Source organism: Ovis canadensis, chromosome 15, assembly GCF_042477335.2.
Source record: "Ovis canadensis isolate MfBH-ARS-UI-01 breed Bighorn chromosome 15, ARS-UI_OviCan_v2, whole genome shotgun sequence".
Taxonomy (NCBI): Eukaryota; Metazoa; Chordata; class Mammalia; order Artiodactyla; family Bovidae; genus Ovis; species Ovis canadensis.
In genome coordinates this window covers 81,587,621-81,613,264 of record NC_091259.1, presented here as the reverse complement: position 1 = coordinate 81,613,264, position 25,644 = coordinate 81,587,621, and the positions used below count along the sequence as shown (strand labels likewise).

At 47.6% G+C, this 25,644-nt stretch overlaps 1 long non-coding RNA gene across 1 annotated transcript; it reads right to left on the bottom strand.

The window, feature by feature from the left end:
* On the bottom strand, nucleotides 1–25,198 carry LOC138420639 (uncharacterized). Its single transcript, XR_011249260.1, has 2 exons — nucleotides 25,117–25,198; nucleotides 1–1,436 (listed from the first exon to the last, which is right to left on the bottom strand). It is a non-coding gene; the product is annotated as an uncharacterized lncRNA (long non-coding RNA).
* Between the last annotated feature and the right edge of the window lie 446 nt (nucleotides 25,199–25,644).

Genomic DNA, 25,644 nt, shown 5'->3' with positions numbered 1-25,644 from the left:
TTTGACAAATATTTACCAAGCTTGTATTGTGTATTGGGGATAGAGTGATAGACCAGACTGAGAGGTCCTTGCCCTCTGAGAACTTAGGCACTAACAAATAAACAAATAAATAATTTCAAATCAGTGGAAGTGTTGTAGATAAGATAAAGGGATAGAAAGTGAGGGGTGGGGAGGAATGACTTAAGACAGGTGCTCAGGAGATGCCTCTGTAAGGAGCTGAAATTAACCCTAAACCTGAATGTTAAGAAGGATTCAGAGCTACAGGGACCTGAGGGTCACTCTGGCCACTGTGTGGAGAATGGACTGTGGGGTGGGGTGGGGCACGGGCAAGTGGGAGACCACTTGGGAAACAGTACAGTGAGCAGGAGGATTGCAATGCAGAATTGGAAGGAGAGAGCGGGGGAGACACGGAGAGGTGGCCGACATGGGCAGATTCAGGAAGTGGCGCCATTTGCAGACAGGTCAGCTTTTGAGGGTAAAGAAAGTGTAAGCTACAAAGGTGGCTCCTGGATTTGATGCTTGAACAGTACTATATCCTGGTGAGAATGGAATAGGTTTTTGGTGGGAGAAAATTTAAAGTTTACGAATAACAATAATAACTATAGCTAATTGAACACAGGATGATGATGATGACGATGATGGACTCTGCATAGAAGTTAAATAAGCAGGGTGACAGTATACAGCCTTGACGCTCTCCTTTTCCTATTTGGAACCAGTCCGTTGTTCCATGTTCATTTCTAACTGTTGCTTCCTGACCTGCATACAGATTTCTCAAGAGGCAGGTCAGGTGGTCTGGTATTCCCATCTCTTTCAGAATTTTCCACAGTTTATTGTGATCCACACAGTCAAAGGCTTTGGCATAGTCAATAGAGCAGAAATAGATGTTTTTCTGGAACTCTTGCTTTTTCCATGATCCAGCAGATGTTAGCAATTTGATCTCTGGTTCCTCTGTCTTTTCTAAAACCAGCTTGAACATCTGGAAATTCATGGTTCACGTATTGCTAAAGCCTGGCTTGGAGAATTTTGAGCATTCCTTTACTAGCGTGTGAGATGAGTGCAATTGTGCAGTAGTTTGAGCATTCTTTGACATTGCCTTTCTTTGGGATTGAAATGAAAACTGACCTTTTCCAATTCTGTGGCCATTGCTGAGTTTTCCAAATTTGCTAGCATATTGAGTGCAGCACTTTCACAGCATCATCTTTTAGGATTTGAATTGGACTGGAATTCCATCACCTCCACTAGCTTTGCTCGTCATGATGCTTTCTAAGGCCCACTTGACTTCACATTCCAGGATGTCTGGCTCTAGGTGAGTGATCACACCATCGTGATTATCTTGGCCTTGAAGCTCTTTTTTCTTCTGTGTATTCTTGCCACCTCTTCTGAATATCTTCTGTTTCATATCATCATGAGAAACGCTGGGCTGGAAGAAGCACAAGCTGGAATCAAGATTGCCAGGAGAAATATCAATAACCACAGATACGCAGATGACACCACCCTTATGGCAGAAAATGAAGAGGAACTAAAACGCCTCTTGATGAAAGTGAAAGAGGAGAGTGAAAATGTTGGCTTAAAGCTCAACATTCAGAAAACGAAGATCATGGCATCCGGTCCCATCACTTCATGGGAAATAGATGTGCAAACAGTGGAAACAGTGTCAGACTTTATATATTTGGGCTCCAAAATCACTGCAGATGGTGACTGCAGCCATGAAATTAAAAGACACTTACACTTTGAAAGAAAAGTTATGACCAACCTAGATAGCATGTTGAAAAGCAAAGACATTACTTTGCCAACAAAGGTCCGTCTAGTGAAGGCTATGGTTTTTCCAGTGGTCATGTATGGATGTGAGAGTTGGACTGTGAAGAAAGCTGAGCACCGAAGAATTGATGCTTTTGAACTGTGGTGTTGGAGAAGACTCTTGAGAGTCCCTTGGACTGCAAGGAGATCCAACCAGTCCATTCTAAAGGAGACCAGTCCTGGGTGTTCATTGGAAGGACTGATGCTAAAGCTGAAACTTCAATACTTTGGCCACCTCATGCAAAGAGTTGACTCACTGGAAAAGACCTTGATGCTGGGAAGGATTGGGGGTGGGAGGAGAAGGGGACGAGAGGATGAGATGGCTGGATGGCATCACCGACTCGATGGACATGAGTTTGAGTAAACTCCAGGAGTTGGTGATGGACAGGAAGGCCTGGCGTGCTGCAATTCATGGGGTCGCAAAGAGTCGGACACAACTGAGCGACTGGACTGAACTGAACTGAACTGAATCAAACACAAAGTACCTGCCATGTGCTTATACTTGTTCCTTAACTAGCCAATATTACTGGTAACTAAATAATTTCCCATTTTCCAAATGAGAAAAGAGGGCACAAGTACACATGTGCCTGCTCTTAATTGTTAGACTCAACAGTAACCTTATTGGTCCCATCATGTCATGGGAGATAGACGTGGACTGGATGCCAAGATCTTAGTGTTTTGAATGCTGAGCTTTAAGCCAGTTTTTTCACTCTCCTTTTTCACTTTCATCAAGAGGCTCTTTAGCTCCTCTTCACTTTCTGCCATAAGGATGGTATCATCCGCATATCTGAGGTTATTGATATTTCTCCCGGCAATCTCGATTCCAGTTCAATAATTAAACTTTTATAAACACAGTTGACCCTTGAACAACATGAGTGTAAACTTCACAGGTCCACTTATACTCGGGTCTTTTTCAATAAATATATAGTCAGTCCTCCATATTGGCAGGTTTCAGATCCATGGACATGGAGGGACCATTATATTCATTCTAATAGGCCATTTTGTATAAGGGATCTGAAGATCCATGGATTTTGGTGTATGAAGGGGCTCCTGGAACCAGTCTCCTGTGGATACTGTAATAGGATTTTTAAACATTGTTATGGTAACATTTTTTAATGTTTTAACAATTTTTCATCACTTGGATAAATTATTTAGCATTTCTTTAAAAAGAAATAAATAATAACAAGTGTGTATAGATATCAAAATCCTCCAGCGAGTGATGGACATTAAACACTCTGGTCATTGGGCAAGTTGCCCAACAGGTACACAGACCCAGGTAAAGATGCGGATTGCCCCTTAGGGGATGAGGGATGGGGATCCAGATCCCTAATACACCCTTCAAGACCATGCCTGGTCCGCCTCCTCCTCCATCTCTCGCCCAAGGCATTTCAGCCCATCCCCTGTGACCTTCCCCTCATCTCTGTCCTCCTGCCAACCAGGATTTCTGTATACTTCCTCAAAACTGGCTGCTCATCCAAACCTGGGATCCTCACTCTTGCTCCATCCCTCAGTTAAATCCTACTGATATGACAGCGCAAAAGTGAAGCCTCATCTCCTCTAGGAAGTCTTCCCAGACTCCCATCTGGTTCTTTGTATCAGGCCTCAAAGAATCAGTCTCCTCTTTTCCTCAGCACCTTCCATTAGTTTAGTTCTCATTCATCACTATTTCTCACTACCTCCTACCTCCTAGGAAGGAAGAGGCTGTGTCTGCTTTTGCTCCCCACCCAGGTCTTAGCTTGGAGCTGGCATTGAGTGGGAACTCAGTAATCGGTGAATGAATGACTCATGTCTCTTGGCAATTCTGAACAGCGCTGTCTCTTGCCTGTGAGTCCTCAGGGGAGACTCCTGGCTGAAACGCAGCTCTATCACAGCACTACCCGCCACCCACCACCCCCCGGAAAAACCTCCCTGGTCTCTAGAGGGCCAGACCCTTGCTCCCAAGGGCACCAGCTTTGCAGGCCACTGTGCTGCAGTGCTGGGGTTGGGGGGCCAACCTTGCTGCTGGATCTGAGAAGGCAGGAGGGAAACCCTGAGAGGGACGGAATGGGAAATGGGACTAGAAGGCCTTTTGTTGAGGGGTCACAGGGAGGGGTCCAGTGTCTCAGTGTGGCAGGTGGGCAGTGAGCCCCACCACCCCAACCCCATCATCTGGAAATACTGCCCATCCAGGGCCTCCAGGCCACCAGCAGCCCTGCCCTTTTGGCAGGGGAGGAGGTTGGCAGTGCAGATTCCATTAGAGAAAATGATGACTTCAGCAAAGACCTCCCCTTTCCCAGGCAGTAAACCTGTCTCGGGTCCCTTACAGGAAGGCTTCATATTGAGGCCCACGCTGAGGCTGACTGGGGAGACGAGCTACATGGCCCAAATATTTGTAAATGGAGCTGTCTTCCCAAGCAAAGCAGAACCAGATGCCACCTCGTCTGGGAGGCCAGGCCTTGGCACTGGGCGGCAGGCTGGAGGCTGGGAAGCTGACTTGTAAGGTGGAGGCTGGCCAGGGGTTGCAACGTGGGGTCCTGGGAAGTCAGTTGCATGTTGGAGAGGATATGGTTATGCTGCCTGGCTGGACAGTGAACCAGAGAAGAGCAGGACCTGCCTCTCACGCATATCTGGGTAGCCAGCACGTCTAAGGACAGGTACAGCATGGGACCCAGTCCTTGTCTCCCAAAAGGCTCAGTTAGGAGGGTTGCAAAGAGCAGGAACCTAATGGTTTTTAGATTCTTCTTTTCTATAAAATTTCTTCAAAAATATAAGTAACTGAGGGGTGGAAAGGAAAGAAGGACACCAGAGAGAGGTTGTGGTTAGCTGTGGGCTCCAGGCTCAGACTGCCTGGATCAAATCTCAGCTCTGCTGTGGTGCTGGTCAGCCCACCTCTGTACTTTGCTTTTTCTCATTTGCCAAATGGGGTTATTAGAGGTGCTGATGTCATAGGGCTATTGTAGAAATTTGATGGGTAAGTATACTAGCAGGCTTCCCTGTTGGCTCAGACGGTAAATAATCCGCCTGCAATGAGGGAGACCTGGGTTCGATCCCTTGGTTGGAAAGTTCCCCGGGAGGAGGGGATGGCCACCCACTCCAGTGTCCTTGCCTGGAGAGTCCCCATGGACAGAGGAGCCTGGTGGGCTACAGTCCATGGGGTCGCCAAGAGTCGGACACGACTGAGCGACTAAGCACAAGAATACTATCAGTGCCCAGAGTGGAGCCAGGCCCTGCTGCAAATGCTTTTGTATTTGCTCGAAGAGAGACAGTGTGGCATAATGAAAAGTGCTAGGTTTGGTTTGAATCAGTCAGTCAATCAGTTCAGTCCCTCAGTCATGACTGACTTTCTGCAAGCCCATGGACTGCAGCACGCCAGGCCTCCCTGCTTACCACCAACACCAGGAGCTTACTCAAACTCATGTCCATTGAGTTGATGATGCCATCCAGCCATCTCATCCTCTGTCATCCCCTTCTCCTCCCACTTCAATCTTTCCCAATATCAGAGTCTTTTCAAATGACTCAGCTCTTCGCATCAGGTGGCCAAAGTATTGGAGTTTCAGCTTCAGCATCAGTCCTTCCAATGAATGTTCAGGCCTGATCTCCTTTAGAATGGACTGGTTGGATCTCCTTGCTGTCCAAGGGACTCTCAAAAGTCTTCTCCAACACCACAGTTCAAAAGTATCAGTTCTTCGGTGCTCAGCTTTCTTTATAGTCCAACTCTCACATCCATTTATGACTACTGGAGAAACAATAGCTTTGACTAGATGGATCTTTGTTGGCAAAGTAATGTCTCTACTTTTTAATATGCTCTCTAGGTTGGTCAAAACTTTTCTTCCAAGGAGCAAGCATTTTATAATTTCATGGCTGCAATCACCATCTGCAGTGATTTTGGAGCCCCCCAAAATAGTCTGTCACTGTTTCCCCATCTATTTGCCATGAAGTGATGAGACCAGATGCCATGATCTTAGTTTTCTGAATATTGAGTTTTAAGCCAACTTTTTCCCTCTTCTCTTCCGCTTTCAGCAAGAGGATCTTTAGTTCTTCCTCGCTCTCTGCCATAAGGGTGGTATCATCTGCATATCTGAGGTGATTGTTATTTCTCCTGGCAATCTGGATTCCAGCTTGTGCTTCATCCAGTCCAGCATTTCTCATGATGTACTCTGTATATATAAGTTAAATAAGCAGGGTGACAATTATACAACCTTGACGTACTCCTTTCCCAATTTGGAACCAGTCTGTTGTTCCATGTTCAGTTCTAATTGTTGCTTCTTGACCTACATACAGATCTCTCAGCAGGCAGGTCAGGTGGTCTGGTATTCCCATCTCTTAAAGAATGTTCCACAGTTTATTGTGATCCACACAGTCAAAGACTTTGGCATAGTCAACAAAGCAGAAATAGATGTTTTTCTGGAAACGTCTTGCTTTTTCGATGGATGTTGGCAATTTGATCTCTGGTTCCTCTGTCTTTTCTAAATCCAGCTTGAACATCTGGAAGTTCTTGGTTCACGTACTGCTGAAGCCTGGAGAATTTTGAGCATTACTTTGCTAGTGTGTGAGATGAGCGCAGTTGTGCGGTAGTTTGAGCATTCTTTGACATTGCCTTTCTTTGAGATTGGAATGAAAACTGACCTTTTCCAGTCCTGTGGCCACTGCTGAGTTTTTCAAATTTGCTGGCATATTGAGTGCAGCACTTTCACAGCATCATCTTTTAGGATTTAAAATAGCTCAGCTGGAATTCCATCACCTCCATTAGGTTTGTTCATAGTGATGCTCCCTAAGGCCCACCTGACTTTGCATTCCAGGATGTCTGGCTTTAGGTGAGCGATCACACCATCGTTATTATCTGGGTCACTAAGATCTTTTTGTATAGTTCTTCTGTATATACTTGCCATCTCTTCTTAGTATCTCCTGCTTCTGTTAGGTCCATACCATTCTTGTCCTTTATTGAGCCCACTTTGCATGAAATGTTCCTTTGGTATCTCTAGTTTTCTTTAAGAGATCTCCAGTCTTTCCCATTCTATTGTTTTTCCTCTATTTTTTTGTATTGATCACTGAGGGAGACTTTCTTATCTCTCCTTGCTATTCTTTAGAACTATGCATTCAAATGGGTATATCTTTCCTTTTCTCCTTTGCCTTTCATTTCTCTTCTTTTCATAGCTATTGGTAAGGCCTCCTCAGACAACCATTTTGCCTTTTTGCCTTTCTTTTTCTTGGGGATGGTCTTGATCCCTGCCTCCTGTACCATGTCAGGAACCACAGTTCTTTAAGCACTCTATCAGATCTAATCCCTTGAGTCTATTTGTCATTTCCACTGTATAATCCTAAAGGATTTGATTTAGGTCATACCTGAATGGTCTAGTGGTTTTCTCTACTTTCTTCAATTTAAGTCTGAATTTGGCAATAAGGAGCTCATGTTCTGATTCCGTGAGTGTCCAGGGGTCTCTGGTGGAGGCGTGGGTCGGTGGTGGCCTGCTGCAAGGTTGGGGACACTGAGAGAAGCAGTGCACGCGTGGGACCAACCTTTTGAAGGAGGTCTCCATTACCTCCATTATCTCCACTATCTCCCTTATCTCCATTACCTCCACCATAATTTGGCCTCAGATCAAATAATAGGGAGGGAACACAGCCCCGCCCTTCAACAAAAAATTGGATTAAAGATTTGCTGAGCATGGCCCCACCCATTAGAACAAGACTCAGTTTCCCCCTCAGTCAGTCTCTCCCATCAGGAAGCTTCCATAAACCTCCTATCCTTCTCCATCAGAGGGCAGACAGACTGAAAACCAAAATCACAGAAAACTAACCAATCTGATCACATGGACCGCAGCCTTGGTTTGAATATCTGAGTTCAAACCCATTTCCTCTCTTTCCCAGCTATGAAATCTTGGATGAGTCATTGAGCCTCTCTGAGCTTTGGGTACCTGCTTGGTAAAGTGGGAATAATGATAACAACAATGACGGTAGTGATGGTGATGGGGATGGCGAGGAGTCCATAGCATCCAGCAGGTAGCTGTTTCTCATAATTTCCATGAGCTGAAAATCTCCTGGAATATGAAGTCTTAGATCTCAAGGAAAACTGACCTGAAGACTGGGTTTTCAAGGAAACTGTGATGCTTAATTGTATGTGCCAACTTGACCCAGCCATGGTGCCTAGATATTTGGCTAGATATTACCCTCGATGTTTATGTGAGGATTTTTGAGATGAAATTAACAGTTAAATCAGTGGACTTGGAGTAAAGCAGATTGCCCATCATAAATATGGGTGAAGTAAAGTGAAGTTGCTCAGTCAAGTTCGACTCTTTGCAACCCCATGGACTATAGCCCACCGGGCCCCTCCATCCATGGAATTTTCCAGGCAAGAGTACTGGAGTAGGTTGCCATTTCCTTCTCCAGGGGATCTTCCCAACCCAGGGATTGAACCCAGGTCTCCTGCATTGCAGGCAAACACTTTACTGTCTGAGCCACCAGGGAAGTACCTAAATATGGGTGGGCCTCATCCAAACAGTCAAAGTACTGAATAGACCAAAAGACTGAATTCCCCAAGCAACAGGAAATCCTGCCAGAAGAGGGCCTTTGGATTTGAACTGCAATAAGGACTAGTCTTTGGGTCTCAAGCCTGCTGAGAAACCCTGTAGATTCTGAATTTGTCAGCCTCTGTAATCACATGAGCCAGTTCTTCAAGATAAACCTCACTCTCTAAAAATGTTTATACATACACATATATATGTATATATATATATATATACACATATAGATAATATACACACACATTATACGTATACACACACATTCTATGTAGACACACACATTCTATTGGTTCTATTTCTCTGGAGAATCCCAATATAAATCCTGTATTTATTGATAATGAAAAGCACACCCACGCAGCACCAACCACCTCATGGATGAAAAGTGAGAAAAGGGAAATTCTCTAGATTTGAACTGGAAGTGTATTCCCAGGAAGCACATCCTTGGAGCCCCAGACCATGGGAAAGCTCTAAGACATCATAGGGGTGGGCACTGGGGACAGGCCCCACACCTGGGTCTGGTTACTCTCTGAAACCACAGCAGATTCAGCAGAAGGGGAAAAAGAAAAAAAAAGAAACCTCCTTCTGATGAAACATCAAGGTAGTAAGGTTGATGAGATATCCTTATGGAGCCCAGATTGTTCTCTATAAAGAAGCACCCACCTTATAAGGGAGAAAACTTGTGGATGGAGAGAAAACTAGGGTCATAGCCTGAGTTCTCTTCCACATCCCTGGGGCCACATCCCTAAGCTGAGGGGACAGAGTAGGACCAGAAGCAGCTCCCGGGAGGCAACCCAAATAGGCTGGGAAGAAGTCCTCTGGGGGAAACATGATTTTAACTCTGAGGGTACTCAAGAAAAAAGGCCACTTCAAGGCCTGCTGGGTGGGTTACTGAGAAAGGAGAGGATCCTCAGGGTTAAGGGTTTCAAGAAGAATAAAGATTTTCCTTCCTGTGCTATCAAATGTTTCTTTCAATTTTTTTCTTCAAAAACATTTTAAAATCATTCAGGCACTCTCCACTCTAACTACCTAATTTTTTGTATGTTATCATTAAAAATATAACCTTGGTGTTTGCTTTTTTCAGCATAACATTTATTACAGCATGTTAAGAAAATTAACATAAGTGGGAAGGAAAGGAAATTTGCCTGTACATTAATTAAGGTGGGTACCTGATGTTCATAAACAACTTTCAAATCTCAGTTGCTTTAAATAATAGACTGTTTTTGCTCATGCAAAAGTCCAATGACAGTGTTTGATCCATGACCTTTCTCTGGATGATTCAGGGACCCAGAACCTTCACATGCTATGGTTCCATCATCCTCTAAGGCCCTGAATTCTTTGTCTCTATCCAGTAGGTAGGGAAAAAAGAAAAAAGGTAAAGAGTTTATGTGTTAGGCTTGGAAATGGCAAGCATTATTTCCGCTCACATTTCATTGGCCAGAATTCAGTCACATGGGCACATCTGACTGCAAGGGATGCTGGGGAATGTAGTCTAACTGTGTGTCAGGAAGCAGAGAAGTGGGTTCTGGTGAATATACCACAATGTCTGCCATAATCCAACCTTCAGCATGCTGACAGAACCAATATTCACATTTTGAGGGAGCTCCTTCCAATCTTTTTTAATTTTGTGAACATTTTGTATAATAAAGCATTTGACTGGGTCTTTGTCTCCAGTTCCTGGGAGGCAGTCTCTAAGTCATTGGAATTTTCTGGGTAACGGGAGTGCATTATTGCTCCTGGTGGACCCCTGGGCCACTCCTAACAGGATGGCTCAGGACAGGAGCTGGCCATGCCTGAAAGGGCAGTCCTGTGATTAGAGGATCAAGGCTTTGAGTCATGTGGTATCAGCCCAACATTTGTGGAAGGGAAGGTGCTGACGATTGAGTTCAGTCAATCATCCCTATGCAATGAAGCCCCATTAAAAACTCTGGACACTGAAGTCCTGGTGAGGTTCTTGGCTGGAGTATTCTTTGTCATATGTGGATGCCAGGAGGGTAACACGGTCCTGAGGGTGATGCAAGCATTGTATTTGGAACCCTCCCAGACTTAGCTCCATGTGTATCTTTTAACTTGTGTCCTTTTAGTAGTAATCATAATTACAGTGTTTTTTCTGAGTTCTGTAAGTCTTTCTAGTGAACTGTCAAACCTGAGGGAGTCCATGGGGATCTCCGAGCCAGCTGTTTTGAAGTGCAGGTAGCCCCGGCGGCTGATGAGAGGACAGTTTGTGGAAGACCATGTTCTGAATCTGTAAAGTTTGGCCCATCTCTGGGTCCATACGGAAATAGACATAGATTCACACATAAACACTCATTAAAGTACATGTATTTGCAAAGATGTGATAGTTCTACCAATCCTATTAAAATTTTTTTTTCACTTGACTGTTGTTGATGATCTTTCAAAGGATTTGATCTGAATTCTTTGTTATTTTAGTAACTCAGCCAGCATTGTCGAATTCTACTCATTTTCCCAAGTTTGGGTCAGATGGGATGACCCAGCACAGCATCTCGCCCTGAACTGGCTCCCAACCCCACACCTGGTCCTTGACTCTGACATCATCCAGAAGCACCTCTGAAGGAGGACCAGGTTGACTCAGTTCAGTTCAGTCGCTCAGTCATGTCTGACTCTTTGCGACCGCATGAATCTCAGCACGCCAGGCCTCCCTGTCCATCACCATCTCCTGGAGTTCACACAAACTCATGTCCATCAAGTCAGTGATGCCATCCAGCCATCTCATCCTCTGTCGCCCCCTTCTCCTCCTGCCCCCAATCTCTCCCAGCATCAGAGTCTTCTCCAAAGAGTCAACTCTTCGCATGATGTGGCCAAAGTACTGGAGTTTCAGCTTTAGCATCATTCCTTCCAAAGAACACCCAGGGCTGATCTCCTTCAGAATGGACTGGTTGGATCTCCTTGCAGTCCAAGGGACTCTCAAGAGTCTTCTCCAACACCACAGTTCAAAAGCATCAATTCTACGGCCCTCAGCTTTCTTCACAGTCCAACTCTCACATCCATACATGACCACAGGAAAAACCATAGCCTTGACTAGATGGACCTTTGTTGGCAAAGTAATGTCTCTGCTTTTGAATATGTTATCTAGGTTGACTCAGCAGGGCTTTAATGTGGGCAGACAGATCCAGGCCCCTGGCAAGTGCTCCAGAGCCTGGAATGGCAGGAGTCCCTGACCAGAGAGCTGTGGCATGAGGGTGGGGATCTGGAGCAGCCCAGGACAATGTGGGCTGAAGCAATGGCCACACCCAGGCTCCAGCCCACGTGGACTTCTGGACTTGGGGCCGGGCCAGGCCGGCCCTGGAGTGAAGATCCAGCCTGCAGTCCCCAGGACAGAGCTCTGGCTCTACCCAGGCCTCAGCCCCTCACCCATGGCTGTTTGGCTGCAGCTGCAGGTTAAGCTCCAGCAGCATGCATGTCAGGTCATCCCCAGAAGCTTCTCCTTGGCATAGAATATCTGGGTGGGAGTGGGAGCAGGGAGGCAGAGAGAAAGATACTGTTCATCAACCTTAGGATCACATATAGAGCCTGTAACTGACCTTAGACATCTTCTGTGTCAGTGCTTGTCCAACTCTACTGCCTGTCAGAATCACCTGGGAAATCTATGCAAAAGGCAGATTCCTGGTTCTACCCTCCAGAAGGGCTCATCCGTTAGGGCTGGGGGAGGGGGACATGCGTAAGAACCTACAATTATCACATCATTCACGAGTGAGTCTGATACAAGTGGGCCCTGAGTCACTTTCTGCTCCACCCTCCTCAGTTTCTTAAGGCTCAGAGAGGGTAGGTGATTTTCCAGTGTCACACAGTTAATGGGGGTCAGAACTCAGGTGAGAATCTAGGTCTTCTGCAATAGCATGTGGGGCATGGCTGGCTATACACAGGGTAGAGGAGAACTTGAAGAGCCCCAGGAAGGACTCCACAGTCAAAGATGCGCCACAGTGTTTGAAATTCCACCATTAGACATTCATTCCTTTGGGCCTTGATTTGGATTTCCCAGAGTCTACTCTGAAAATATTTATCTTTCTGGGATGAAAGCTTCCTGAGTCATTGCAGTGAGCAAATTGACAGTGACTGGCTTCTCGGCACCTTCCAACGGGGATGGAGGCTACTAAGAAGCAGAATCTACACACCATGCCTTAGGAGCTCTAGATGCAGTGAGGTTGTCTGGAGGGAGGAGAGGGTACAAGCCAGAATTAGACCACATTTTTTTTTTTTAACCATCTTAGGAGACAGAATGCCTGGGCAGATGCCTTAGAGTTAACCTGGCTCGAGTCCAAGTTCTGCCACTTCCCAACTCTGTGGCTTTAGGCAGTTCAGCCACTTTATGGCTTTGAGCCTCGGTTGCCTCATTTCTAACACTGGATAACACTAACACCTGTCTCATTGGGTCGGGGGAAACTCTGGAACAGTCTGAATCCTTAGATCTGTCCCCTGACCAGCATGATTTGCCCTTGGGGAGGCACAAGACATCTGCAGTCACCCCAAGTCACCCCACCCTCCCTCTGGAGTCCAGAGCGAGTGGTGGCTCTGGGGAGCCAGCTGCGATTGTTGCGGTTGGTCCCGCCGCCCTCAGGCATCCACTGGGTCTTGGTACCACGGAGGCGGGGGGCCTGTCATCCCAGCAGGGGTTCACATTCTTCCCCATTCTTGGCGTCTGGAAGCTCATCTCTGCCCTTTCTTCTCTTGAGGAACAGCAACAACAAAGCCAGACTCCTGTCCTGGGGGACAGCGCTGCCTCCATCCCGCAGGAATGGCAGCGAGCGGAGAAGGCTCTTTCCACCCCCTCCCCCTGCCAGGCTAACCACACTGCGGGGCTCCTGCCCACCCTCCCTCCGCCGCTGGCGGGCTGGCTGGCAGGGTGGAGGTCCCTGGGAAAACTCCCCGGAGGAGCCCAGGAGCCAGCAGACTTAGCCCCGGGGCCTTGGCAGGGGCCTGGGCTCCATGCGGCTCAGCCTCCCGGTTGGGACGCCCTGACGCGATGTCTGGTGGCTCAGCGCGGGCGGGGCGGGGCTGCGCTGGGCAGGTGAGGTCCCCGATGCTCTGTATTCCCACTGGCGAGGCTGGGGAGAGGTTGGCAGGACGGCCGGAGAGTTCAGTGTCCAGGGCGGATGGAGTGCTGGGCACAGCCCAGAAGAGGAACAGGGACGATGTTCCAGACTCAGAAGAGGACTGAATTCCCCTGCTGCTTCCCAACTCTGCCTGAAGGAAGCTGCTGACTCACAAACGTTTTCCTGCTTCAAAGGCAGCCACAGGTCTCATCTGGGTTCTGAAAGGCCCCATGGCCATCCCCTCCCGGCTGCCCACCCCACGCCAGACAGCCTGTACAGCCTCCTTCTTAATGCTCACCCCCACCTTGGACACTTCTTTATTACTCAAGAAATGAGCTTTTCCTTGTAGCACAGCCAAAATACCAATTTCTAAAAAAAAAAAAAAAAAAGAAAGAAAGAAAAAGAATGACCACTCCAAACTCAACTGTTTAGAGAAAAAAAATCACTCTTGACCTAGTGTTGCCTTTCCTCTCAGACTTTTATATAAGATATAAAACAGGGCGATTTAAAGTGTAGCCTGGGAACTGTTTGTTCTTGGTGCCTAAAGAGATGAGTGTGGAAAACAAGAGTAAGCATTTAGAAAACTCCCAGAGCAATTTGACACGGACACTGCGTTTTTATATATTGTGTTTTACAAACTATTGACTTGCAGCAGTTTGAAAATTGCAAAGCAGTCCTTCAGCATGGCTACTTTGAGAAGCACTAATACAGATATTTTTATTTAAACGGGTTCATATCCCACCTCATGTTCATACTGTGCCTCCCTTACTTTATCATACCGTGTTTAGTGGCTGCTGGCTTCCATGGATGCCCTGAAGTTTTCTTACCAGACCTTAAAGCTGGATCTCCAAATCGTCTTTAGCTTTCAAGATAATAAGCAGTAACTGGTGAATGTCCCTGTCCATACTTACATCTCTGTGCATCTGTGCTACTGTTTCCTTCAGATAGTTTGAAGAATAGAATTACTGGCGCAAAGGAGGTATGTCTTTTTAAAACTTTGGACACTTGTTTCTAAAATGATGTTTAAAAAAAAAAATCTGATCCATGTGATACCTTCACCAGTAAGTTAAGAGAGCTCAGTGTTTAAGGCAGGCTTCCCGTGGGGGATCCATCATGCAAAATAGCTACCTCGTCCAGTGACAGATCTCTCAGAAAAGATTCAGTCTCTTTGCCTCAGGTCTATCAGCCACTTCTCACAGGGATTCAAGAACAGCAGGCTCAGAAGCGACCTTAGAGATCCCCAGGCCAGGAGTTTCCAGTTTGTATTCTATGGGACACTGGTTCTGCAGGGTGTTAATGGTGCTAGCAGACAGTATAATTTATGCTCGAGTCATCTTGAAGATTAACCAGTCAAACGAATCCAAAAACACATTCTTTCTAGCAGGACTTCTCAGCATGTTTAATAAGTTAATGTGCATTATTTTTTCCCCAGGAAGGGGCTAAAGTGAATTAAGTTTCCCATGTTCATTTGACCACAGAATCCTTCAAGGAGGGGCAGCTCAAAGAACCAATAGCCTATCTGTCTCCTTCTCCAGAAACAGTGGTTTTCAAACTTTTTTTTAAAAAAAGTTTAATAAAACAGGGAAGCCTGGCATGCTGCAGCTCATGGGAAGAGTTGGACATGACTGAGCAACTGCACGACAAAATTTTCTATAAGAAATCTCAATTTATACGGAAGAGAGAAAACCAGGGGTGGGACGATATAGAAGCCTGATGATGCACTGTTCTTCCCAGTGGGGTCCCTGGGGAGGCGTCCAGAACCCCTAGGGAACCAGGCGATCCCATTTGAAGGGTACAGTCTGCTCATCTCCTCTCCCTCACTGAAGACCATTTGAAAGGTCAGCATAGGGGGAAGAGGACACTCTGCACAGCTGCTGCTGCTAAATTGCTTCAGTCGTGTCCGACTCTGTTCGACCCCATAGATGGCAGCCCACAAGGCTCCCCCATCCCTGGGATTCTCCAGGCAAGAACACTGGAATGGGTTACCATCTCCTCCAATGCATGAAAGTGAAAAGTGAAAGTGAAGACGCTTAGTCGTATCTGACTCTTAGCGACCCCATGGACTGCAGCCTACCGGGCTCCTCTGTCCATGGGATTTTCCAGGCAAGAGTACTGGCATGGATTGCCATTGCCTTCTCCACTTTGCACAGCTAGTAGCATTTATTGAAAATTTATGGGTCAAACCCTATGCCAGGTGTGGAGCTTTAGGAAGAAAAAAAAGCCCCATACCCTTGTCCCCAGGGAGTTTAAATGTGGCATGTGAGATGCACATAGACACAGGCAAAGGGAATCAAATACAAACAGTTCTGTAATAAGGGGAAGTGGTATGGTGGGCTATCATTTTTGTCTGCCACGCACCTTTCTGGGAAGCTGCCTTTCCCCTGCTCCATCACCGGCAAGGTGCCAATCATGACAGCCCATGTTTCCGGCCCACCACGTGGTGATGTGATCCTTGCCTGGCCAATCTCACGCCCTATTCTTCTGGTCTCAGTGACTGACCCGGGATGGCACATGGTCCAAACCTGGCCAATCAGAATCGTTCCCTAGGCTGGTAGGCAGATGCTCTCACTCCCACGGGGCCATTGCGCTGGGATGGTGGGAGCCTGCAGCTGCCCGTGACCAGGTTCTCTTTCTTGCCCCACTGCATGGAAGGACTCCGTCTGTAATAGGAAGGAGTAAAGGAAGCCCTAGAGACCTGAAGGGTTGAGTGGCGAAAAGCAACCGAGTCCTGATATTTTTATTTCTGAAATCTTCTCCAAGCCTAGACTTTCCAGATATACAGGCTGATTAATTCCCCCTTAACTGAAAGTGGTAGTCACTCAGCTGTGTCTGACTCTTTGTGACCCTGTGGACTGTAGCCCACCAGGCTCCTCTGTCTGTGGAATTCTCCAGGCAAGAAAACTGCAGTGGGTGGCTATTCCCTTCTCTAGGGGATCTTCCTGACCCAGGGATTGAACCTCGGTCTCCTGCATTATAGGCAGATTCTTTACCATCTGAGCCACCAGGGAGGCCCAATTCCCCCGTTAAGAGTGGAAAAGAATAACAGTTAGACTAGAGAACAGGGAAGGACAAGTTTGGACAGTCCCGTAGGATGAACTTGAATACCAGTTCAATGGTTTACCTGTTATCTAATTGGCAGTGGAGAGCCACTGTGGGTGTTTGAGCATAAATGATGGGGCTAGAGAAGGGATGGTATAGCCCCTTTGGTGTTTTGGAAAGACCTCTGTGACAGCAGATGACAGATGGGTCATGGGCGGGGAGAAAGAGGATGGGCCACTGAATGACTCGGAGCACAGAGCTGCCACCAGTGGAGAGGAGAAGTGAGGAGGAGATGCTAATTTGGGGGCAGGAGTGTAGACTGGATCAGGCCACACTTAGGTTAAAGCCTGCTATGGACTGACTTGTGATCCCTTCACCCCAATAGTTCACTCATATGTTGAAGGCTTAACTCCCAGGGAGTCTATGTTTGGAGTAAGGAAGTAATTAAGGTTAAATGAGGTTCCAAGGGTGGAGCCCTGATTCAATGGGATTAGTGTCCTTACAGGAGGAGACTAGAGTGTTCCCTTTCTGCCAGCACCCGTTTCCCCTATGTGAAGACACGGTAAGAAGGTCTGCAAGCCAAAAACAGAGCTCTTATCAAGAACCAAACTGACCAGTACCTTGATCTTGGTCTTCTCGGCTTCCAGCACTGTAAGAAATAAGTGTCTGTTGTTCAAACCACCCAGACTGTGATGCTCTGTTATGGCATCCTGAGCAGACTGAGATAAGGCAACCTGGAGCATCAGATGAAGACATCCTGCAGGTGGGTGGAGACAGGTAAATTTGGGTGAATCTCCACCTAAGGGCACCCTTCCTGGAATGCAAATCTGCCAGGACCTGGGTCCAGGTAGCTCAGATAGTAAAGAATCTGCCTGCAGTGTGGGAGACCTGGGTTTGATCCCTGGATTGGGAAAATCCCCCGGAGAAGGGCATGGCAACCCACTCCTGTATTCTTGCCTGGAGAATCCCCATGGGCAGAGGAGCCTGGTGGGCTACAGTTCATAAGGACACAAAGAGCTGGACGTGACTGAGTGACTAAGCACAGTACAGGACCCAGGTACACAGAGGATCAAGTGTAGCCATCACCATTACCCGTTTCCAAATCGTTTTTATCTTAAACAAAAACTTGGTTCAGTCTCTCAGTCATGCCCAGCTTAGTGACCCCATGAACTGCAGCACGCCAAGCTTCTCTGTCTATCACTATGTCCCTGAGTTTGCTCAAACTCTGGACCCATTAAACAAAAATTCCCTCTTCTTACCTCTTTCCAGTACCTGGTAACGTCTATTCTATTTTGTGTCTCTATGAGTTTGCCTGTTCTAGGTACTTCATATAAATGGAATCATACAATATTTGTCCTTCTGTATCTGGGGTATTTACTTAGTATAACATTTCCGTGGTCCATCTATGTTGTGATATGTGTCATAGTTTCATTCCTTTTTATGGCTGAAAAAATATTCCACTGTATGTACACGCCACATTCTGTTTTTCCATTCATCTGTTATTGATGGGCACTTAAATTATTTCTACCTATTGGCTACTATGAACAATGCTATAATGAAGGGGTGTTTTTTTTTCCTGAATCTGTAAAAATTTTTAATCTAGAAAATAGATTAAACGGGAGTTGCTGTGTTTTCATTGAGATCTGATTGCTCCCACAATCTCCCACACACTGTGGCAGCTCCATAGACCTGAACCGCTTTCCCAAACACCCCATAAAAACCCGAGTTCAGCCCAGACCCCTGGAAGTTCAGCTTCCTGTGCAAAGTGCTGCTCTCTTGACCCGACACCCACCCCCCACCCCATAACCTCCGCACAGCAAATGGCCTTTGTCACCCAGCCATCAATTCAAGCACCAACTCAAGCCTCAAGCCCCACGCCCACCTGGCCTCTGGCAGGTGCTGGAGGAGGAACTCGGAGCATGTGGTATTGGGGGCTCCTCCTCAGTGTCCCTTGGCTCTTTTTCCTCCAGCCGACAGAAGCTTCCTGTCTAATCTTAATCCTCTGCTTTCTATCACTGCTCATCTACTCCATCATCAGTTCCCATCAGCTCAAACTTCCAGAACACTGTAGAGCCTCATTCTGTCCACTGCCCTCCCTCCCCTAGTCTGAGCCATCACCCTGTCTGGCTGCAACTGATACAGACCTGCTAGGTCTCCCCGCTTCCTCCCTCTGCACCTCTACCATCCACTTTCCTCACCCTGCTAGAGCAGGCTTTGACAACAGCCAGATCAACACCACACCTCTGTCTACAGCTCTCCGATGGCTTCCCATTTCCCTTAGAATTCAGCCCAGTTGTCTTCCCCTGATTTATACGGCCCCGCGTCTGCACACCCAGCCTCCACTCTCCCCCCAGCTCCCCCCTGCTCCTGCTCTGTTTCAACCACTCTTCCCCTTCCTTAGGTGGGTTTTTTGCAGCTTGATGTGTTGCTTCGTTTCCTACTCAAAATCCTCTCCACCCGGATCTTTGCATGGTTGGTTGCTTCTTACCTCCGAGGGACCCACTCCAAGGTCACCTCCTCTGAGAAGCCTCCCTGACTGCCAGACTGAAGCAGCTGCTCGATGCACCCAGATCCGGACATCTGCATCTCCTAGCCACACTCGGGGTCTTTGCATCCAAAAGAATCTGCGGTTCACTATCCCTTTCCTCCTTTGTAGTCATGTCCTGCCCTGGCGCTAGGCCCAGAACAGGGACTTGTTTGCCATTCCACCCCTCCCCAACGCCCCTGCTCCTCGAACAGGGCCTGGCACAAAGGCACTCAACCGCTGTTTAAGAGGCAAACAATTAAACGCACAAGGGTGCGTGAGCAGGGGTAGGCTAAAGTCTGCATACGCTTTCTGTGCTCGTGGTGGGATCCAGGCTCTGCCAACACTGTCTCATGGAGGGTCTCACACAAACAATAAGAGCATGGACCACCTTCTGCCCGGTGATGGCAGGAGGGGCGCCCTCTCATTAGGACATCAGCTGTGGGGGAGGGTGTCCTTACAGAACAGGGGCGAGCACAGATGGGACCCTTTCCGTGAGGGTGCCCACCCTGTGCCCAGGGCTCTGGGAATCCTCGGGGGAAACTGGCCCACCTGGAAAGCAGTCCCTGCACCTCACAGTTCCAGGAAACCTTGGGGCCTCCCAACATGTGGCCTCTTCTGTTCCAGGAAGGAAGGCGAGGTTACAGAGACAGCGCCTCCCTGCCTCGCGGTCAGCCTATCCTTGTGCCCTGGAATGCTCTTCTCCTCGGTGCTGACCGCCGCCACCTCTCCAGCGGGTGCCGGTCTTCTGAGCCCTGCTCTCTGGGTGACGAGGGCTTTCTTAGACCCCACGCCCACCTGGGCTCTGGCAGGCGCTGGAGCAGGACCCCGGAGCATGCAGTCTCAGAGGTTCCTCTCCAGGGTCCCTTGGCACTTCCTCCTCCCGCCAAGAGAAGCTTCCTGCTCAGGCAGGGACGAGAGCCCGCTTCTGGTTGTGGAGCGAACAACAGACCGAGCCCCTTTTCACAAGGGGAGCAGCAAGGCTGCCCGGGCACGAGGCCTGGTCTCCTTGCTTTTTCTCAGGCTGGAGCAGCCCAGGAGGTCGTGGTGCACACATTCGCCCGCTGGCAGAGCCAGAGGTGCGTGCGCCTGGTCCAGGGTTGGGACTGTGTTCTCGTCCTTTGCTCTCCACTGGCTGCTCCCCGGCAATTGACCTCCCCCCTCACTCTCTCTGCTCTGGCCTCTGGATTGATAGTCGTTGCCGGCATCTACTCTTCCTCCGACACCCAGTCTATTGTGTCTTGACTTTTCCAGAAGCTGAGAATAGTCCCCCTTTTGCTCCTGCAATGTTCGCTCAATCAGCAAGCATGAAATCATCCTCACTATCATCACCATACTCATCCTGTCGTCTCCATGGTTACCTTTACCACCTTTATCATCGTGCCTATGGTTACCGTTTACCATCATCATCACAGCTGCTATGTGTCTGGCACCAGGCAAAGCGCTCTGCACGACTCATGTATTCCTTGGGAGGCCGTTTTTATCTTCTCATCATTTCACAGATGAGGGAACTGAACTCAGAGGTTGAGCCACTTGTCTAGGGTCACACAGCTGGTGAGTGTTGAGCTGGGATGCTAACCTGAGGCAAAAGGTCTGCTCAGCCCTGAAACTATACGGCTTTCCATGGCAGAGGGTGCACGATGTGGATTTTGGAAGCGTCCTATGGGAGCTTCAAATCCTGGTCCTGGCCCTGCTGCTTGCCAGCTGTGGGACTTTGGTTATTTGACCTCTCTATGCCTCAGTATGTCCATCTGTATCCCCATCACATGAGGATAGCAATAGTACCTGCCTCCAAGCCTGCGGTAAGGGCTAAAGGAGTTAATACATGGAAAGTTCGTAGAACACTTAGTACAGTGGCAGGCACGCTGTAAATGCTCTGTGATGGTCACAGAAGGCGCAGTAAGACACAGCGCCTGCCCTCACGAGCTTCCAGGAGAAAGATCAACATGTCTCGGCCGCAACAGGGACGAGAACAGGGCATGTAGGTGTACGTGGCAGGGATTCTTCCTGGCCGCAGAGGCTTCCATTCTGTTTTTGTTTGTTTCTTTTTTTAATATTTATATTTTAATTGAAAGATAATTGCTTTACAATATTGTGTTGATTTCTGCTAAATATCAGCACGAATCAGCCATAGTTATACCTATGTCCCCTCCCTCTTGAACCTCCCTCCACCTCCCACCCCATCCCACTGCCCTAGGCGGTCACACAGCCCCAGTGGGAGCTTGCTGAGTCATACAGCAAATTCCCACTGGCTATCTATTTCAAAAGAGTCAGACACGACTGAGCAACTGAACTGAACTGAACTGAACTGAGAGTATGCGCTTCCATGTTACTCTCTCCGCTCATCCCACCCTCTCCTTCTCCCCGCTTCCCCCTCACCATGTCTGGAAGTCTGTTCTCCGTGGCCTTCTACTCTTGGCCATGCCTGGACCAAGATAGTTTTCTTTTTAAATAAATGTTTTATTACAGAATAATTTTAAATTTATAGAAAACTTGCAAAGGTAGTAGAGAAAGTTCCCATATATTCTACCCCCAGCTTTCCCTAAGGTTAACATCTTATATAACCAAGCTGCTTGTGTCAAAACTAAGAGATGAATATTGGTACCATTCTGTGAAACTGGTGGTTCAGGTGGTTAAAAAAAAAAAAAAAATCCGCCTGCAATGCGGGAGACCCGGGTTCAATCCCTGTGTCAGGAAGATCCCCGGAGAAGGAAATAACAACCCACTCCAGTATTCTTTCCCAGAGAATCCCATGGACAGAGAAGCCTGGAGGGCCACAGTCCATGGGGCTGCAAAAAGTCGGACCCGACTGAGCAACTAACTATTAACTAATGACACCACCCTTATGACAGAAAGTGAAGAGAAGCTAAAAAGCCTCTTGATGAAAGTGAAAGAGGAGAGCAAAAATGTTGGCCTATGACGACCCTGTATGCAAGACAGCAAAAAAGACACAGATGTGTATAACGGACTTTTGGACTCAGAGGGAGAGGGAGAGGGTGGGATGATTTGGGAGAATGGCATTGTAACATGTATACTACCATGTAAGAATCGAATCGCCAGTCTATGTCTGACGCAGGATACAGCATGCTTGGGGCTGGTGCACGGTGATGACCCAGAGAGATGTTATGCGGAGGGAGGTGGGAGGGGGGTTCATGTTTGGGAACACATGTACACCCATGGTGGATTCATGTCAATGTATGGCAAAACCAATATAGTATTGTAAAGTAAAATAAAGTTAAAAAAAAAAAATGTTGGCCTAAAGCTCAACATTCAGAAAATGAAGATCATGGCATCCGGTCCCATCACTTCATGGGAAATAGATGGGGAAACAGGGGAAACAGTGGAAACAGTGTCAGACTTTATTTTTTGGGGCTCCAGAATCACTTCAGGTGGTGACTGCAACCATGAAATTAAAAGACGCTTACTCCTTGGAAGAAAAGTTATGACCAACCTAGATAGTATAAAAGCAGAGACATTACTTTGCCGACTAAGGTCCATCTAGTCAAGGCTATGGTTTTTCCTGTGGTCATGTATGGATGTGAGAGTTGGACTGTGAAGAAGGCTGAGCGCCGAAGAATTGATGCTTTTGAACTGTGGTGCTGGAGAAGACTCTTGAGAGTCCCTTGGACTGCCAGGAGATCCAACCAGTCCATTCTGAAGGAGATCAGCCCTGGGTGTTCTTTGGAAGGAATGATGCTAAAGCTGAAACTCCAGTACTTTGGCCACCTCATGCAAAGAGTTGACTCATCGGAAAAGACTCTGATGCTGGGAGGATTGGGGGCAGGAGGAGAAGGGGACGATCAAGGATGAGATGGCTGGATGGCATCACTGACTCGATGGACGTGAGTCTGAGTGAACTCCGGGAGATGGTGATGAACAGGGAGGCCTGGCATGCTGCGATTCATGGGGTTGCAAAGAGTCGGACACGACTGAGCGACTGAACTGAACTGAAAGTACAATCTCTGTTGGAATTTCAGCAGCTTTTTCAGTCCAGCATCCAATCCAGGATATCATGTGGCATTTAGTCAGCTCAGTTTTGAAGGATGAACAGGAGTTTGTCAGGGCACAGCTCTAAGCACTGGAGCTTCTGAGCATGACAGGGATGGGAGAACCTCCTGGATTTTGTAACATTTGCCTGAAGCCCATGCTATTTCCCAGAAATAAGACAAAGGGAATGAATCCATGAAAGGCATTCACTGCGTTAGCTATTCCAGGACACACTCCCACCAACCATGACCTCATGGGAACAATATCAGTTCAGTTCAGTCACTCAGTCATATCCAACTCTTTGTGGCCCCAGGGACTACAACACACCAGGGTTCCCTGTCCCTCACCAACTCCCGCAGCCTACTCAAACTCATGTCCATCGAGACAGTGATGCTAACCAACCATTTCATTCTCTGCCCTTGCCTTCTCCTCCTGCCTTCAATCTTTCCCAGCATCAGGGTCTTTTCAAATGAATTGACTCTTCGCATCAGGTGGACAAATTATTGGAGTTTCCGCTTCAACATCAGTCTTTCCAATGAGTATTCAGGACTGATTTCCTTTAGGATGGACTGGTTGGATCTCTTTGCAGCTCAAGGGACTCTCAAGAGTCTTCTCCAACACCACAGTTCAGAAGCATCAATTTTTTGGTACTCAGCTTTCTTTATAGTCCAACTCTCACATCCATACATGACTACTGGAAAAACCATAGCTTTGACTAGACAGAACTTTGTTAGCAAAGTAATGTCTCTGCTTTTTAATATGCTGTCTAGGTTTGTCGTAACTTTTCTTCCAAGGAGCAAGTATGTTTTAATTTCATGGCTACTGCTACCATCTGCAGTGATTTTGGAGCCCCCAAAATAAAGTCTGACACTGTTTCCACTGCTTCCCCATCTATTTGCCATGAAGTGATGGGACCGGGTGCCATGATCTTAGTTTTCTGAATGTTGAGTTTCAAGCCAACTTTTTCACTCTCCTCTTTCACTTTCATGGAAATAATATAAGAAGAAACAAAAATTTGGCCAAGGCACAGATTTCTCAAGTCTGTCTCTTGCACAGAGGGCCTGAATGAGGAACTTTACAAGCAAGTTCAAGCAGGAACCATAGTTCCACTGTTTAGATAACCTGAACCGCAGCCCTGAACCAGGTACTCTGCTGGGCCCTGGGGTTCCGGGGTCACTTCTCTCAGAGCTGCATCTTCTCAATAGCCTACCTTCAACAGAAATTACAAATGGTGTAAACATTTTTATAGCTCCGGGGAGCTTCCTACTGCTACCATAACAAATTACCACAAATTTAGTGTCTTAAAACAACATAAATCTGTATACAGTTTTGGAGGTCAAAAGTCCAAAATTAGTCTCACTAGGTTAGAAAGAAGTTGTTGGGAGGGTGGGTTCCTTCTGGGGAGAAATCTGTATCCTTGGCTTTGCCAGTTTCTGGAGGATGCCTGCATGCCTGAGGTCGTGGCCCCTCCCTCCATCCTCAGACCAGCCATGTGGCAGCTTCTCTCCTCTCTGACCTTTGCTCTGTCCTTGGTTCTTTTTGGCTCAGAATGTAAAGAATCTGTTTACAGATGGTAAAGAATCTCCTGCAGGAGACCCAGGTTCGATCCCTAGGTCAGGAAGATGCCCTGGAGAAGAGAGTGGCTAGCCACTCCAGTATTCTTGCCTGGAGAATTCCATGGACAGAGGAGCTAGGAAGGCTACAGTCCATGGGGTTGAAAAGAGTCAGACACAACTGAGTGACTTCTCTCTTATAGGACTCATGTAATTACAATAGGCCCATTCAGATAATCCAGGATAATCCCCTCACATCAAGATCCTTAACCTAATTATATCCAACACTTTGGGTACCATCATTTGGCCTACTATAGGCTCTTTCCCCAAGTCTGACAGCCCAGGCTCTCATGCCTGGGTTTGAGTCCACAGCCTGCTTTTTCTCAGGGTCTGGCCCGTGTTACTGAGTCACTCTGTGCCTCACTCACTTTCCTCATGTTTAAAATGGGACTAAATAAGTAGAGCTATCTCAAGGGTTGTTGTAAGAATTAAACCAGCCATCATGCGAGTTCTATCCAGAGAACCTTAATGAAAACAACAGAAGTTGCCCTGGTGCCGCTTTAAGCAGAAGAGTCATCTGGAGGGCTGGAAATCTAGGGTCAGAAAATGCCAAAACAGGGCAGAACTAGCAGGCAGAACCACAGTCCAAACTAGAGTATGGAACTCACCCAGTGAAGCTTGCCCGGCCGCCCCAGAACAGTGCAGCAGGCCCTCCTCTGCTCCTGGGCTGAATTAGTGCTGGGCAGGAGCATCAGATTGGCTGGCTCTGGTCACGTGCCCACTTCCTGGTGGCAAGGGCCCCTGGGAAAGCAAGGCTCTGGCTTTCTCAGGGTCTAGGTAGAAGGCGGGCCGTCCTCCTCCAGCCCTGACTCATGGGGTGGGGAACACCCCGAACTCAAAAAGAGGTTTGGCCGCCAAATCAAGCACTCATCCAATGCCACTCATGATTAGTATTAGTCTGGGCTTTTTACTGAAGCCTGTGGTAAAATTGCAACCCTTCCCGGCAACTGGAGAAGGAGGCAGCGCTTCTGTTCCCTGTCATAAGTCGCTTGGGTGTGGCCAGATGACACAGGCACTCTCACCCAGATGCCAGCCAAACCCCAAGAATGTCAGCTGTTCCTGGGTGGCCATCCAATCAACAAGACCGTGCTTGGGCTGGAGAGCTTGCACTGGCAGCTCACTCCATCAGCTTTTGT